General features: G+C 44.2%; 1 long non-coding RNA gene across 1 annotated transcript in view; it reads left to right on the forward strand.

The window, feature by feature from the left end:
* Window positions 1–17,377, forward strand: part of LOC308479482 — a 418,695-nt gene that overhangs the window by 354,808 nt on the left and 46,510 nt on the right. The window lies entirely within an intron of this gene.

Consider the following 17,377-nt stretch of genomic DNA (forward strand, 5'->3'; position numbering starts at 1 on the left):
ACTGGCCTGCAAATAACCAAAGCTAAACTCCAGCCTTCAGAAACAATGTACAAACATCCACAATGTCTGAGGATTTTAAAAGTTGAAGGGAAATGATAGGTTTCCATAATGGATTTGGAAGAGAGATCATCCTACTTTTGCCCCTGGTAAACACTTGTTAAGCCTGTTTGACCAAGAAGTGATAGTGGGATAAAAATCTCTCAAACTGCTTTAAACTCTTAAGACGTTCACCTGGTTTCCCGCAACACCCTAACTCACTAAGCTGGGCTTTAGCTTAGTGAGAGAGCATGTGAACATGCTGGCTCCTGGGGAAGAACTTGCAGCCACTTTGCTCTTTTTTGGTCCTCCTAGGTAAGGTTTGGCTTAGCATGCCAACCAGACAAGTTTGTTGTTAAGCACTCTCTTCACTAGCCACAAGCTGTAACAGATTCTCATTTACAGTTCATGGTTAGTCAAGAGAGAGCTTTAACCACAAGTGTCAGGTTGGATGGCACACTATCATCAATGTTATGAATTTTTTGTATGCCAGGTTTCCATGGTAGAACCATGCTCAGAGTAGCTCACGACAACATACAGAATAAAATATAACCACAATTAAATACAATTCATTAACAGTTACAAAATAACACAATTTAAGCAAAACATCACACTAATAATCACTAGGGCAAAGAAACATCTCATGTTAATAAATGCTGAAACAATGCCTAACAATAAAATACAAAACATCCAAATAGCACCAAGCCCTGGCCTTGCTTAGTGCAGCTGCAAAAAATGACGAGGAGCAAAACAGATGCAAGCTTCTACCCAGGGGCCCTTACATCACACAGTCATGTTTGGCTTAGGGGTCTTATGCAAACAAGGCCATGGTTCGTTTCCAGCTTAAAAGACCTGGTTTTCAGAATGTACTGAAATGACTTGTAAGACAAAATGGATCCCTTGCAAAATGAAAATGCAAGCAATGCGCTATGCCCTGAGAGATGGTAACTTCTAAACAAAGCTGGGGCTCTGAACCCAAGGCCAAGTCTAATCCTTCGCTGTACAGAAAATGTCACCTAAGCCACTAGTGAGGGGCTCAAAGAGAAAACAAACTCAATGCAGCCAGCACCGAGTTTTTCTTTTTGTCCTCCTTCGCCATTAATGAAATACTGGGGTAGCCCCTGCTTCTACATCGCCCCATCCTGATCTGTGATGTAGCAGACAAAGTATTACAGATCTTAGTTTAAAATGGTTTGTGCTTCAAAGGTACTGTCTGCAGCGGCTCTGTTGAAAGTTATTTCAGGGTATCGGATGCATGCCCTGTTCTTATGCCTTTTTAAAAGTACTGAGATGCTGATGTGCTTTGTCTATTTTTTCCCTGTGGCAGAGGCAGGCCCATGTATTAGTTATCCTGTTCATCCAAATGCACCTTTTCAGCAAGAGTTGCCTTGTGTTGGGGCAGTTTCCACTTTCCATTGACTGTTTTCTTCTGTCATTGTGACACACGTTAGGGAGACTATTTATAAATCTCAGAAATCTGGGTTGATAATGCCATTGCGTCCTCTTACTGTCAAAAAGAAAGAAGAAATATGCACCAACTAAGCATCTAAAATAAAATTTGCCCTTTATCTTTTTTATTTTCCATTTCCATTAAAGGCTTTTCATATTAAATGTTTTGTCTCCCACTGACATGACAGCTGATGCTGTTTTCTATTTATGGGAGCCTAGTTTGGGAACAGTGCCAGTTCTACTGGGAAAATCAGCATGAAGTAAATAATAAAAAGGAACAGGCGGTGAAATGTGCCCAAAGCATCTCATTTCCCAAAGGCCTGGACTGTAACCTTCAAACACTTAGGCCAAATTAGATGGTACGCAAAATGCATAAATGGACTTTACATTTTTACAATTTTGCTTTATATAATGGGGCAGGGGGAGTCAGAACCATGACATCCAAAGGGGAATGTTCACTTGCTTGCTGTCGAGTAGCCATCAGCAGCGGTATCTTCCATGACTTTGTCTAATCTTTTAAAGCCTTCCAGGGTGGAAACCAGCACCACATCTTGTTGGGAGTGAAGTCCATAGCTTATGTTCTGTGTGCAGAAGGTAAAGGGACCCCTGACCATTAGGTCCAGTCGCGGACGACTCTGGGGTTGCGGCGCTTATCTCGCTTTATTGGCCGAGGGAGCCGGCGTACAGCTTCCGGGTCATGTGGCCAGCATGACTAAGCCGCTTCTGGCAAACCAGAGCAGCACACGGAAATGCCACTTACCTTCCCCTCCAGAGCGGTACCTATTTATCTACTGGCACTTCGGCATGCTTTTGAACTGCTAGGTGTGCAGAAGGTACCTTCCAGCAAAATGTCAAATAAGCAGAGTGAGCTTAAGGTTTGTCCCCTGAATGACAATGGTAAGTCCATTGTTCCCTTTCAGATAATTAGTCTTCAGTGTGATGGCTGTGCATTTATTGCATGGGATGCAGCTCTCTTTCCCAGTGGTAGTCCTTTTAATCTGGGGATAGCTCACATTCTCCCACTGGCATTTTATTGTTGGGAAAATGCTGTTCTTTCCTCTGGAATGTCTCCATTGTTGCAAATGCACATGTTTTCTGCTATTATAGGCATGTATTGGGTAGTGCCTACTTTATACCCATCTCTCTAGAAAGACTATTGGGGTAGCCAATGTGGTACCTTCCCACAAACCCCAGCCAGCATAAATTGTAGCCAAAACATCTGGAAAGTGCCGTATTGGCTACACTTGCTATACCTCTCCTGTTCTTTTATAGGGAATAGAATAGCTACTGCCCCAGGTAGCAGCCATCACAAGTATAACATTGTGTATATAATCTAATCATACACATAAAAGGTAAAGGACCCCTGACAGTTAAGTCCAGTCACGAACGACTGGGGTTGTGGTGCTCATCTCGCTTTACTGATGGACAGTTTTTCCAGGTCATGTTTACCTTCCCGCTGGAGCAGTACCTATTTATCTACTTGCACTTTGATGTGCTTTCGAACTGCTAGGTTGGCAGGAGCTGGGACCAAGCAACAGGAGCTCACCCCATCACAGGGATTCGAACCACCAACCTTCCGATTAGCAAGCCCTAGGCTCAGTGGTTTAGACCACAGCGCCACCCACATCCCTATCATACACATACACAAATATAAATAATCTGGAAATGCTATCATTCAGGGCATTGACCATTGGAGTTTTTGGGTAGATATGATAACTCAGATGATTTTTAAAACTAGTGTTAGATCATAAAGACAACCCTTGTTCTCTACAGCTGTAGATAAGTCCATTTTAAAATGGCAAGGTCCCCCCCTCCCCCCACCAGCCTTTTGTCTTGAGTTTTCTTCCTGAACTCCAGCAGTATGGGGGTTTGTCTGCTCCTTTATAGATTTTTTAAAAGCGGTTTTAAGAGAACTGTGGAGAATTTGCACAGCAGAATATACAGTTGTACAAAGAACCTCAAAGACGTACATTTATATTACAAACCTAGCTAGCTGATCCTTTTAATTGGCAGCAGGCTTAGCAGTTCTACAAGGTTTATTTCCCCCCAATAACAATCAAACTGGTAGGGAGGCAATGCAAACCTACTGCAATAAAAGAACACAAACCCATTAACACAAATTCTAAAACCCCGTCCACAACCCCAATGCAAGCAAAATATAGCTATAGGCTTTGGTGCAAGCACTGAAGGACTTGCTTGCCGTTCAGTGTTTGATCAGACAAGAGGCGGCAGATGCCCCACGTTTCCGTCACTGAAGAGGAGCTTCTTCATGCGCTTCTTACTGGAGCTACTGTAGAGTATGAGCCGTCCTTCCACTTGCTTCTGCCAAGGCTGGTGACAATTATTCTTCCTGATCAAAAATTGAGGCTCTTCCTCAAACCTCTTGAGTGATGCTGGAAACCAAGCTTCAGACTCTGCACAGGAGAGATAAAAAGACTCAGCATCAACGCCAAGGATTTCCACATAATGAATCACCGCCCACCTTGTCCCTACTGCTCTGTGTATACAATCAAAACTCATTCATTCTGGTAGGCAGAGAGAGAGCTGAAGGTGAAGATATTAGAAGCAACGTTGCCCATGGTGAACATTCATCCCACACTTTTCTCTGTTTGCAGGGAAGGTTTTTCCAGGTGGTGTATACATCACAAAACAGGATGCCCCTATTGTAGCACTTTCCATACTCCTTAAAAAGATTGTCTCTGCTCTCTAGGCAAAAAAAAAAGCACTGTCATCCTTGGACCTGTGGCATTTTTTTCATATGGTTGCATATAGTTAACCCTAACAGAACTGTCTTACTGTGTGAGCAATGCTCATCCTATAAATGCTCAAGCTGTAACAGGGTTAGAAGCCCAAGCCAAGCCTCAGTAAGTTTTCTACAAGCTTCTAGTAAATTTGCAGGCTAATAATTTTTGCTCCTTCCACATACAGGAACATAGGTCTCTGCTGTGGTGTCTGAGAATAGTACATGGGTCAATCATAGAATATTTGCAGCTGCTCTGAAGAAAATGAGTGGATCTTTGGGTATGGAAGGAAAATTCTCTACACAAAAGAGAAAAACTGGCCAGGACTCCAAGCAGTAGGTCAGCATGTTGGGTGCAAAAATAATATTTTAGTTCCGTTAGCTGGCAGATCTTCATGGAGAGGCTACTACATGTGTGCATAGATGCATTAAGCAGCACTGGACATGGCAGCTGTCAGGGAACTGACATCGGAGCTAGAGGCGGAGGGGAGGCTCTCAAATGATGCTGGAGAAGGGCCCAGCAGGGAGAGAGGCAGCTCAGCAGATGGGGAAGCAAATCAGCGCAACACCAGGGATAAAGGGGGGCAGATGGGGGACTCGGCGAGAGGGCTCCAGGACTCTTCGCCGGACACCAGCGGGGAGAGCACGGGTCCTCCGCTACCCATGCCCTCCCTGCGCAGAAGGCTTCCGCGCAGGGAGAGTAGGAGGAGACTTGGCGTCAAACAACTTTTATGTTGGAAAAGGTTTAAGAAACGCCCACTGACGGATTCTGCTAGCGACTGAGGCAGCCACGAAGTGAAGGGCTGTCCAGACAGAAAGGTTTAAACAAGGCAACATAGCCAGGAGAGGCGGCAACTTACGCACGAGCAACCCATACTCATTACAGCAGCATACAGTAGCAACACACAAAACAAGTGTTAGGTAAATCATGCTTGGAGTCTACACATGAATTTGAGCCTTAAGTCACTTTCCCTAGTAAATTATTGCCATTGCACAAGGCCACGTGTCAGTCTCATTTCACTTGCCTAGCCATGAGGAGGACCTGACTATACAATTACACAGGCTTGGCAGCTCACTGGCAGCCAACACCATCTGCAAAAGGCATCCCTGCTGCAAAAGGAAGGAGACTGATCTGGCTCTGATTTCCTCTGTCTAGAAAGCTCTGTAAAAAGGTAGTGATATTGGTTGTGTGCTCTGCTCAGATGAGGGATTAATGAATCGGTCAAGGTAGTAAAATATGATTCTTGGTGTTCTACATAAGTTGCAGAAGGAATGGCAAAGTATGGCTCTGGCTTGTCATCTGTTATCTCCAGAGCGTGCTTTCATTCCTGATTGTATCACATTCTTCCCCACCAAAGCTGACACTTTCTTGCACCTTAACATTCCTTAACATACAGTACCAGATCCAACAGCTGTTCTGCTAAGCAATAGTTCATCATATGCCTCAAGTTTCTTGCTTCTTTTAATGCATATCTAATGCATATCTCATGGACATCTGAAAGGCATGAGGTTGGCGAATGATGCACTAAATCGTGTCCTTTTGAAAAGCAAAGCAAATAAAATCTGTCTGAAGGGCTGTGAAACTCAGAAAACACTTTTTTTAAATATGGCCATTCTTCTTGCTTATTTCAATGTCTGTCTGGATTATCTCTCAGCTTAGAACAAACGAGAGGAAAACCGTTAGAGACAAATGCTTGGGCAAATCAAGAAATGCTCATTCCCTTTAGCAATGAGTCAGTACACAGCCCAGAACGAATGTGTTTTGATTCTGCGGTAAATCACAGCAGTCGTCCTGATTCAGAGATGCTCAAATGCTCAGGAAGTTGTCCTCAGCTAGCTGAGGGGAAAAGCTGTATCCACATAGACATCAGACGCAGAGCTGGCAGCTCTACATCCACACTGACAGACGGATGTGTATGCACGCTCCCAGCCATCCTGTATGCAAGGAAGGACAGAACTGCACTGCCTAAATTGCATTGGCCTGCACATCCGTATGCCCACACCAGCAGTAACCAACAACAGCCTGTATGTGTGGAGTGCAACTACTTGGAACTGCCTCCATCATCATGTGAAAGAGGGTTTAGCACGTCCAGGCATCAAAAGCCTCTCCTGCACGCACAGGATGATCATCACTGGGCAAACAGGCATAACTGACCTGATGGTTTTTTTAAAAAAAGCCTAATCAAAGTGCCAAATAACACCCATTTATTATACAGTAGTTCAGATGATGATGATGATTTTATCATTTTTACAGCTGGTCAGGTGTGTTTAAGGTCCAAGGTTGGTCTGTAAAACAACACATACACACCGTAACACAATACAGTCGTACCTTGGATCCCGAACGCCTTGTGAGTTGAACGTTTTGGCTCCTGAATGCCACAAACCCAGAAGTGAGTGTTCTGGTTTGTGAACCTTCTTTGGAACCCGAACATCCAATGGGGCTTCCGCAGCTTATGATTGGCTGCAGGAACTTCCTGCAGCCAATCAGAAGCCGCGCTTTGGTTTCCAAACGTTTTGAAAGTTGAACGGACTTCCGGAACAGATTCCGTTTGACTTCCAAGGTACGACTGTACTTGCTTTCAGGTAATGTCTGTCCAAGTGTGTTTTAAGTTTCCAGAAGGTACTCATCCTTTGTTTTGGAAAGTATTGGAGCCAAGTAGCACCTTCTAAACATATTTCTACAAATGCCAGACTCCTGGCCATGATGACACCCAGCATAAGACATGGTGGCTGACAAACCTTAGAAGTTATCAAATGGATGCAAGCATCGTTCCACTAAACCAGCCTTCCCCAACTTGGAGTTTTGGAGTACAGCTCCTATCAGGCCCAACCAGGTGGATTAAGGATGAACTAAATCGTGTCCTTTTGAAAAGCAGAGCAAATAAAACTGAGAAGGGCTGTGACACTCAATTAACTTGCCTAAAAAAAACAAAAAGTCAGTAGACATGTCCACCGTCCCCTTTTCACTAACTAAATTCTCCTTGCAGAACAGAAGTTTGAACATGATTCTTGCAACGTGCTTTGTAAGAGATAGCACATGGCAAATAGGTCTGTATAAACAATTCCTAGAAGGCATTAATCCATGACATTCTCAACACCCAAGGGAACGAGCGCTTACAAGGCAGATGGATAGCATTGCTGCAGATAATGGTTTCATTCCCATGTGGAAGTGACTCATGTGTAAGACTTCAATGCTAAGGGCTCCTTCACACATTAGATACTGTATACATCTAGGATTTGTTTTAAAATGTTCAGATAAATAAGGAAAGTGTGCTTGCATCAAACAGGTGTTTGGAAATGCATTGGCTCAGGCATGTCTCTGCACAACGTGTGAACTAATACTTAGCAGTCCAATATACTTAGGAAAAGTTTAGGCCCATTCTGAACGTTTAGAATATAAAGCTGAAAATTGCAGGGGATGTTTATTTTACAGCTGTGACAAGCATATGAAAGATCCAAAATATCCAGGGTAAGGGAAAGCTGCCATATTGGGAAATGGTCAATTTCTCACCCTTTAGCTAAAAGCACCCATATATCTGAAAATAACAAGATATGCCTGAATTGAACAAACTTCACTGAAGGCTCTTACAGTCCAAATGATAAGGGTTGCTGAGAGAATGGTTTTGCAGAGAATGATTTTAAAACTGACGGTTTGGGGAGATTTATCAGGGCCATCCAAGCAACGTGCCTTGCAGATTTCAGCTTTTCATTCCAAATGTCCAGGTCAAATGCTAATGTCACTGGAGCTAAAGTTACATGTGTTTGTCTATATATGAGTTTTATAGCACATATAACATTGCAAAGGCAGCCAAACATAGATTGCACCCATTTTTGTCATACAAATATAACCCTTCTTCAGACATTAGTTATGGCAGCCACATGCCTAACTACAGACCTGGGCCACAGTCCAACACAATGCTAAGCATGCTGAAGCACACTGAAATCAATGGGCTTCAATGCACTGAACAATGTGTTATCCTGGGTCTCTAAATTTGCCCTTTCAGATGGTGCCTTGGTTTGGGCTGCTATTATTACAATCACTTTAAAAATAAAAGTTTTATAGTCCAAATTGTGAGACATATTTTCAGCCCTCTTCTGCCCCACAACTAAAATTAGCATTCCAGCAAAACAGGATAGCCACATGGGTCAGATAAGGACGAGCAGACCTGCTTATGAAGCCTAGAAACAGGATTACACAACCCACGCACAGCTCCAAACACACATCCTGGATAAGGTTTCTGGGGTGGGATGGATGGCGGCTAATGGATTGAAGTTGAATCCTGACAAGACAGAAGTACTGCTTTTGGGGGACAGGGGGCGGGCTGGTGTGGAGGACTCCCTGGTCCTGAATAGGGTAACTGTGCCCCTGAAGGTGCGCAGCCTGGGAGTCATTTTGGACTCACAGCTGTCCATGGAGGCGCAGGTCAATTCTGTATCCAGGGCAGCTGTCTACCAACTCCACCTGGCACGCAGGCTGAGACCCTACCTGCCCGCGGACTGTCTCGCCAGAGTGGTGCATGCTCTAGTTATCTCCCGCTTGGACTACTGCAATGCGCTCTACGTGGGGCTACCTTTGAAGGTGACCCGGAAACTACAATTAATCCAGAATGCGGCAGCTAGACTGGTGACTGGGGGCGGCCGCCGAGACCACATAACACCGGTCTTGAAAGACCTACATTTGCTCCCAGTACGTTTCCGAGCACAATAAGCCCTAAACGGCCTCGGCCCAGTATACCTGAAGGAGCGTCTCCACCCCCATCGTTCTGCCCGGACGCTGAGGTCCAGCGCCGAGGGCCTTCTGGCGGTTCCCTCATTGCGAGAAGCAAAGCTACAGGGAGCCAGGCAGAGGGCCTTCTCGGTAGTGGCGCCCGCCCTGTGGAACGCCCTCCCATCAGATGTCAAAGCGATAAATAACTACCTGACATTTAGAAGACATCTTAAGGCAGCCCTGTTCAGGGAAGCTTTTAATCTGTGATATTTTACTGTATTTTTTGTTTCTATGGAAGCCGCCCAGAGTGGCTGGGGAAACCAAGCCAGATGGGCGGGGTACAAATAATAAATTATTATTATTATTATTATTATTATTATTATTATTATTATTGATTGTTATTAATAAATTTCCTGAAGTCATGCAGACTGAAACCTGGGAAATTAATTTCACCATCAACGTGGGATGGAATAAAATTTCTGATGGGTATGTAAACAGATTCCTATTCTAATGGCTAGCTTATACTTGTCTACTCAGAAGTAAGCCTCACTGCATTTAAGAAGACTTGCTCCCAGGTAGTTGTGTCCTGGACTGCTGCAAATATATGTTTAAAGGACTGAAGTCAACCCAGGGCTTCTCCACACTTGTTCTTTCCAGGAAGAGGTCTGAACTTTAATGCTCCATACCCAAGTATTTATTTATTTTTATTTATTGCCCAGAGTTTCCCCCATGAAAACCAGCTCTTTAAAGCGGAATCAGAGCAAACATCAATTCAGGTTTCCCATGGATTGAAGTTTGCTCCAATATCGCTTTAAAGAATGAGTTTTCACAGAGAACGCTCAGGGCAAAAAAGAAAAAGGGCTCTCAAACATGGAGATTTAAATAGTGGACCATGCCTGGGAAAAGTGAGGGAAAGGTTAAGTGTGTCTAAGCCCCCGGTTGGAAGAAGGGTATGCTTTAGTGTGGCTTAACAGGGATGTGGGAAAGGTTCACATTTTTAGGCAAACTTACCTAATTTGCATTTTCCAAAATGATACACAAACTGAAACACTGCAACCCTGTGAAATTTGCACTCCTCTGAATTTTGCAGTGTAGTTCTTCAGCAAAGCGATGTACACAAACATGCAGATACTAAGGTAAAGTCTCCATAAAATGCATATATTTCCAAAAATAGCCTACAGAAATGCATTACGTTATGGGAAATTGCTTTTCAAAAGTATGTGCATCAGGTAAAGTTGCATATAAAGATGTGCATATTAGGAGAAATTCACACTAAAATGCTGCTGAATTTTCTTGAGGACTTATTTTCTTTTTTAAAAAATTCACAAACTGATGTGGAAATGGGGAGAAAAGAACTTAAGAGAGTAAAAATGAGAAACTGAAATTGACAGATTCACCTGTCTTCCCCACCACCATTCACTAGTTATCAGTGTACAATAGTTTAGTCTGCATGATTTCACAATGACAGTGATGCCTCAATAGTCAAAGCTCCAGTTGACAGCACAAGGGTGGTTTGGATATAATTGGTAATTACTCAGAGCACCAATTCAAACTGCCATAACAAGCCAGTGCATATTTTGGATGCCAGCTTTTGTTTTTGTTTTTTAATTGTGGCACATGGGCAAGGCCTGGGGTCAGAGGCCAGATTTCACTGAGTCCAGAATCATTAGGTGTTTGTACAAGTAGAGGCCAAGTTACTTGCATAACTTGTCTTCAGATGAAATCTGGTAACTAAAAACTCTGACTGAATGTCTCAGCCCCAAATAAGACGTTGTTGCTGCAAACACAGCTAGGATGCTCTAGCCAAATAGGCTGCACAGCAACAGAGCCCAAGCTACAGATCTAGAGTCTCCTACCTTAGCAGCTCCAAGTGCCAAGAACATAATGCAGACTACTCTGGGCTGCCAGTGGCCAAGAGTAATAATATCTTTGTGCCTATAATTAGTGCTTAATTTGAATCAAAAGCAGGCCTGGTCTCCCCTTAGAGTGCTGTGCTTCTGACAAGTGGCTGAGTAATTGGCTCTGGTGCTTTGCGACTCCTTCAGCTGTGGTACTCTGCATGGCCAGCTGCCCCAGGGACCTTGCAAAGGCCACAACCTCCCCATATTTCATAGACTTCTTGTTCAGCAATCCTCAGCTCTGCATGTCTTAATGATATAATAACTTGCAAAGGACACGTCTCTTGGCACCACAATGTACTCGACATGAAAATTTAATCTCTTCAAATAATCATACATTATAAAATGCACACAATGTTACATTCATTTGGCTTGGCACAGGAGCTGCCTCACAAGTGTCTGACCAAGTTCTACAAAAGGAATCGGAGTTCCACGCTCTTAGGATTGCTGCTAAATGGAAATAAGGGGAAAGTCTCCACTAGCGCCAATCTATGGATGGTTTTTTTGTAACAGATCCATGCAGAATACCTGAGTAACCAGTGCCACAGATGAGTGTGGTTGCTAGTGCAATTGTAATGTCCAAATCTATATTATGTGATGTGAGGAACGGTGTCAGCAGTGGATTATCTAACGCCACATCTCACTGACGTAAGAGATACTCTATGTACCGTAATCTTAGGGTCAATGGAAACTAGACACTAGTGGAGACACAGCAATATAATTCCTTACCAAGTATAGCAGGAATGCCTCTTCAGACATTGTGTGTAGGGAATTGTATGAAATCACATTTAGATTATCATGTTATGATTGCACACATGTCTTTTTTGAGGCAGGGAGAGATTCCTTCTGAGAAAAGATGATTAGTCAGGGCTTTCCGGTGCAAACTGTAGCTTGTGCCACATGAACTAGGACTTTTCTGTGCACACACCGAACCACCACCACCAGTGCTGCCACTCTGTAGCCTCCATGTGAGATGGAGTCTGCACCAAAGCCTTTAGGCAGTGACACATACTGATGTCATTGGTGCTTAAAGACCTTTGTCCATGTGTTGTCAGGCCTCAGCCAATGGAAATCTAACAAAACGTGGTGTGGCTTCTGACAAGTCCTTTGAAAACTCTAGTGGGTTCTGGCTGGGCAAAAGAAAGCCCAAATCCAGTTGGAATTCTGTCTTGACTCATAAAATGGGTTGTTGTGGTTTGAGAGAAGAACCTGCTCCATCTTGGGTGGGTGTTGCTTTTGAAACTCAGCACCATCCATCCTCCTGTGAGTTCAGCCCTGCACTTGCTGAGGGGCCATCGGAGGGTGCAGTAGAGACCCTTTTTAAGGGGCAAGGGCCAGTGCAGGATTAATTTCAGACCTGAGTAAATCCCAGGCTGGGATGCTGTGTTGGAGTAGAAAGGTTGGATGGGGAACAGAAAATATGATGTACTCCTGCCCTGACTGGTTACAGAGCCAGAGAGGGGACTCCATGGGGCTCAGTGGCATTGCATGAAATTGCACGAGCGCAAGGCAGGGTTGTGCCCTCAGTTATGAATGGGGCCAATGGAAAGCTCTCAACTTTGAGGGGTTTTTTAAGCCTAACTTGATAAGAGAAGTGAAATCTCAATGGGGGGTGTCTAGTTGTCCCTGTGATGTCTGTCACCTGTCTGTCTGCCTGTTTAAGGATATGGATTAGGATTTTCACAAGCATTGTGAAAAAATGGGACCTGGACTAACTGAAAACCTCTGTGATAGGTGCTGCTAAGGAATGGGAAGTGGACTCTTGTAGGGGAGAGAGGGCTCACGAAGTCTACATGTCCTCTCTCTCACACCACAGCGTTTGTTATGAAGGTGAGCTAGACAAGTCGACAGACCACATATCTGCACATTCATGCCACTGAAACCACAGAGGTTCTGCTGATTTCAATTGGCTGAAGAGAGCCAGCTCATGGCACATGGAGAAAGAGATGCAGAGTTTGGCAAAGAGGGACTAACAATTACAAGGAAGAAACAGGAGGAGCTGTCCAGCTCGGCTGCACTACAGTAGCTCATCTCAGCTTGCATCTTGTAGACTTCAAGAAGAGCTAATTTCAAGGTGTGTTTTTTCCACTCCTCAAATGTAGGAGTCTGCAAATAATACTGGCTGAACGGGGCTCTCATGCAGGTGCATGTTTGGTCTATAAATAAGCTGGCTTATCACTCATAAAAGCAGATGGTTTCTGAGGCAACCATTTTGAAACAGCACTAGGTGTGCTTAACAAGCTAGACTCAGATCTAATGAGGTGTGCTTAAGCCATACTTGGCACAACTGTGCCAGAGACACTATATTTTATCTGGGATTCATTTGCAGCCTCTAGGGGTTATTTTCCCTTTTCCTTTGTATTTCTTTTGAAACTTTGTGCAGGGGATTGTAGGCATGCACAAGCTCACATAAGAGTGTTGTTTCGTTGCATGGATTTAGAGCATGGAACCCCTGAGGTGCCACAACATTCCCTGCGCAATACCTCTTAGTGCATAATTAAGCCAACATTTCTTTATACAGTGTGTTTATTCATTATTTCCAACTATACTACACCACCTTTCAAGTCTTTGGTCTCCAAAGTAGCAAATAATGGGCTCAAACAATAAAGCATCTCTATGACCCTTTTAAAAAGGGGGGGGGGGACCAGTAATATATATATAGATATATAGATATAGATATAGATATAGATATAGATATAGATATAGATATAGATATAGATATAGATACACACACACACACACACACACACACACAGTGGTATCTTGGGTTAAGTACTTAATTCGTTCCAGAGGTCTGTTCTTAACCTGAAACTGTTCTTAACCTGAAGCACCACTTTAGCTAATGGGGCCTCCTGCTGCTGCCGCACCGCCGGAGCACAATTTCTGTTCTCATCCTGAAGCAAAGTTCTTAACCTGAAGCACTATTTCTGCGTTAGCGGAGTCTGTAACCTGAAGCGTATGTAACATGAAGCGTATGTAACCCGAGGTACCACTGTATACACAATGTACCTGCTAAAAACAACTAAGACTCTTGTGACACCTTTACAGCTAACGAGAAAAGGAGAGGCAGGGCAGGATGCATAGGTGCCAACTCCCTGGGGCCCTGGGTGCCAGAGCACCCAAAAGAATTCCTACAAAGGGGCTGGACACCCACAAATTTTGGTGCCAGGGCCCCAGGGGCACCCACAGCCCCAGACACCCATGGTTGCAGGGTCAAGCTGGCTCTCCTTGCAGGGTGGTTTTGCTGAGCTCTGGAGGAAGGGCTCCAACACAACAGTTGCACCAGCAGAAACTTGTTGGGCAGCAGATTGCACAATCTATTGTTCGGCCAGGTTACCAGAAACCTGCTTATGCATTCCCTCATGCATCATTATTCTGCTGGCACAGGGGGGAGAAATCACCAGTGTAGCAAGTATTCCACTGTGTGATTTAGTGCATTGGATACAGCCCAGTGGAAACAAGAAGTCTGGACTCGCCCAGTTCAAAGCAACCGAATCAAGTTGGCATGGGCACTTTTGCTGTAAAGCACTGCTTCCACACTATCTGTTTCTCAAAGGGAAATGTTAGAACCACCTGTCACCGCTATAGCAGGCAGCAGGAACATTTAAAAAATAATCTCATCCACTCACGTGGTGACACATCTATGCTTGTTCTTCCATAGTGTGGAGGGAGTAGGAGAACAATCAGTGAAGAAATGTGTGCTTATATCAGTACAAACATGAGATGATGGCAATGCCACAAGCTCATATCAGACTCCTTTCCAGGGTGCTTATTTGATGTAACAAAAAGCTAATGACACTCTGGCAGCCAGAGCACAGAAGCTCATCATCAGTCTCTCTTTACCAGTTTATGTGAGATTGACTGAAGCAAGTTAGAGTTTTACAGCTATTAATTTATCACTTGCAGGGCCAGGGACTGTGGTTATTCTGAAGCCCACAGCACGCAGCAGAATCTGAAGTGGCAGCAGAATGAAAGTTATCTTGTGACCTTTCCCCCCACCCCCCCTAGATGTGCAGCTGTTTTACCCAGGAGGCTATGGTAGGGAGTGTTAGTCTGTCAAGTTAATCTATAATTACATTCAGGCAGCTTGGTGGGTTGAAGGAGGCTCTGATGAGGTGACAGTTACATGTGGGGTGAAAATGAACCTCTGGCGTTCATAATTCTGAGCCCAGGGCACCTGCAGCCACAACAATGAGCCTTGTTAAGGAACTTTTTCAGCTTCCAACTGCCTCAAAATTCCTTCCATGGCACGTTTGTGGGCATGTTTGCAAGCCAACTTCGAAAACTACTGTTCAGAGCAAATGCAGATTAGATACCGATCCCAGCCCAGTTGGCATGAATCAAGTGGTTCTGAATCCAGAGCCATTGTTTTATTTGATTTTGAGGCTGTAAGTAAAGCTCACTATTACAGGTGTTGCCACTGAGATGGCTGTTCTGGCAATGTGAAACTTCTCAGCAGCAAAGCCACATCAATGATGTGAACAGCAAGATACTGGAAAATTATGGTGGTTTCTCCACCACATGTTCACATTGTAGGGTGCCATGACCATATTAAGGACATGACAAAACTCAAGGGACAACAGCCGGCTGGCTGAAGCTTGTGTTTTGCCATAAAGCTCTGGATATTGGAATATGTGCAGTTGGCTCAGGACATGATAAGGCATGTGGTGGATAAGTCCTACACCTCCCTGCCATTTAGCTGTTCAAGCACAGTGGAAAAATGGAGGTAACTGGCTGGCAAGGGCATCTGCCTTTTCCCTTGATGCATGGCAAGGGCAGACCTTGGTAATATGCTGCCCTGTGCAAGGCTATTAGACAACTTCCTCCAGCCTTGTGGCACCAATTTAAGCCATGCTTTGGGAAGGAGGCGTGAGGCTCTGTCAGGGTCCTGGTAAGTGCTTGACCTGCTTTGGAAAGGAGGAGTCTAGGACCTTGGCAGAGCCCTCACACCTCCTTCTCGAAGCTGGGCAAGCATTAACTGGGCTTTGAGAAGGCCTCCTCCTCTACTGTGTGCCCAATGCAACCACAGTGCTCGCATTTCCCCAAATTCACATCTGTGCATGGTCATTTGGCTTGGTGTCCCTCCTGCCTCCTCCTGCATCGAAGGGAATCTCTAATGGCTGGGTGATAGGAAAATGCTGGCAGGTTTCTTCCAGATCAGCAACTCTGCCGCAATAGTCTTTAAAGTGAAGCTGGTCCCCTTGTCTTATTTTCCGAGACTAGACTTGCTGCAACAGCTCTTTTTGCTGTAATGCAACAAGGTGCTGTTCTATTTCTTTCCATGTCCAACAGGTGCCACAGGTATTTCACAGGTCATTCATTTTAGTCTGCAAGAAGCATCCCTCATATTAGGAAGAGAAAGAGAGATAGTGGATTAGAGCTTTGACTGGACTGGCTAGTCCATAAAGTAATGGAGGCAAGCTTTTGTTTAGAAATTCATCTTCAGAACTGTTGTTGTTGTTGTTTAGTTGTTGTTGCTATTAATAAAATTAAAATTTTAAAATAATAATTGTTTAAAATATTTTTATTGCATAACACCATTACAATATGTAAACATTAACATTAAGCTATGAAAGTAGAATAAGGAATTGTTTGCTCATCTCCATCTAAACCTTAGCATTACTGGTGTGGAAAGGGGACCAGTCTTCAAGTTAGCAATAGTGGTGCATGTGCCAGTTATGACGTTTCATGGAGGTACCAGCGTGTTAGGCTGGAGGCAGGAAGGTGGGAAAGCAAATGTTTCATTCTGTGGCTGCCTTCTAACCGAAGCACCTTCAATTCCATCTGACAAGACTGCCAGCCCAGTGGCTGATATGGGCGAGTCAGGGATTATCACCAATATTTGGCCTAGTTATGTAGTTGCTTTTTCTTGGCCTGGATAAAGACCAGCTAAAATATCACTGTAAGCAACACCTCAGCACCGTCTGGTGTGTCGCAGTAGCTGCACAAATAAATGGCCCAGAAGCTGTCACTAGGGGACGGTAAGCAAGCTGTTTGGTGTCTGTGCTTCTAGTTGCTGTGAGAGAAAATGTCAAATTATAAATTTATAGCCCAGCTAGAATCAAGGAAGCAGTCCTTAAATAGAGTGAGACAGCCACCTCAGGCAGTTGTTTTTGGATGTCCTGAAAGGGTATCAAGGTGTTAGTTTCTTAATTTGTGAAGTTGTTGTTGTTGTTAAAGTTATTATTGTTCTTTTCTCACTGCCAAGGAAGAAGTGAAGAATTGGTGTGGTTAGCTGCCTCAAAGTAACTTGACCAGCCTGAGGTACATCCTACATCCTGACTTGAGGGGGCAGGGAGATTGGGGGGGGGGGCATTTGCTGTTCCACAAAAAAAATGTCTTCAGCCGACTCTGGTAAGATCATGTAACATTGTTATAGCACTGATACACCACTGGTTCTACTGCATTTGGGTGCTGCCCTGAATTCCAGTCGCTGTGAAACAACAGGAGGTTTCCCAGAGAGGCATCTGTTTGGCTACTGTGAGAAATAGGACCAGACTGGCCTTTGGTTGGATCCAGAAGGGCTGTTTTTATGTTCCTAAATTG

Source organism: Podarcis pityusensis (genome assembly GCF_964106645.2).
Source record: "Podarcis pityusensis genome assembly, chromosome: 6".
Lineage (NCBI taxonomy): Eukaryota > Metazoa > Chordata > Lepidosauria > Squamata > Lacertidae > Podarcis > Podarcis pityusensis.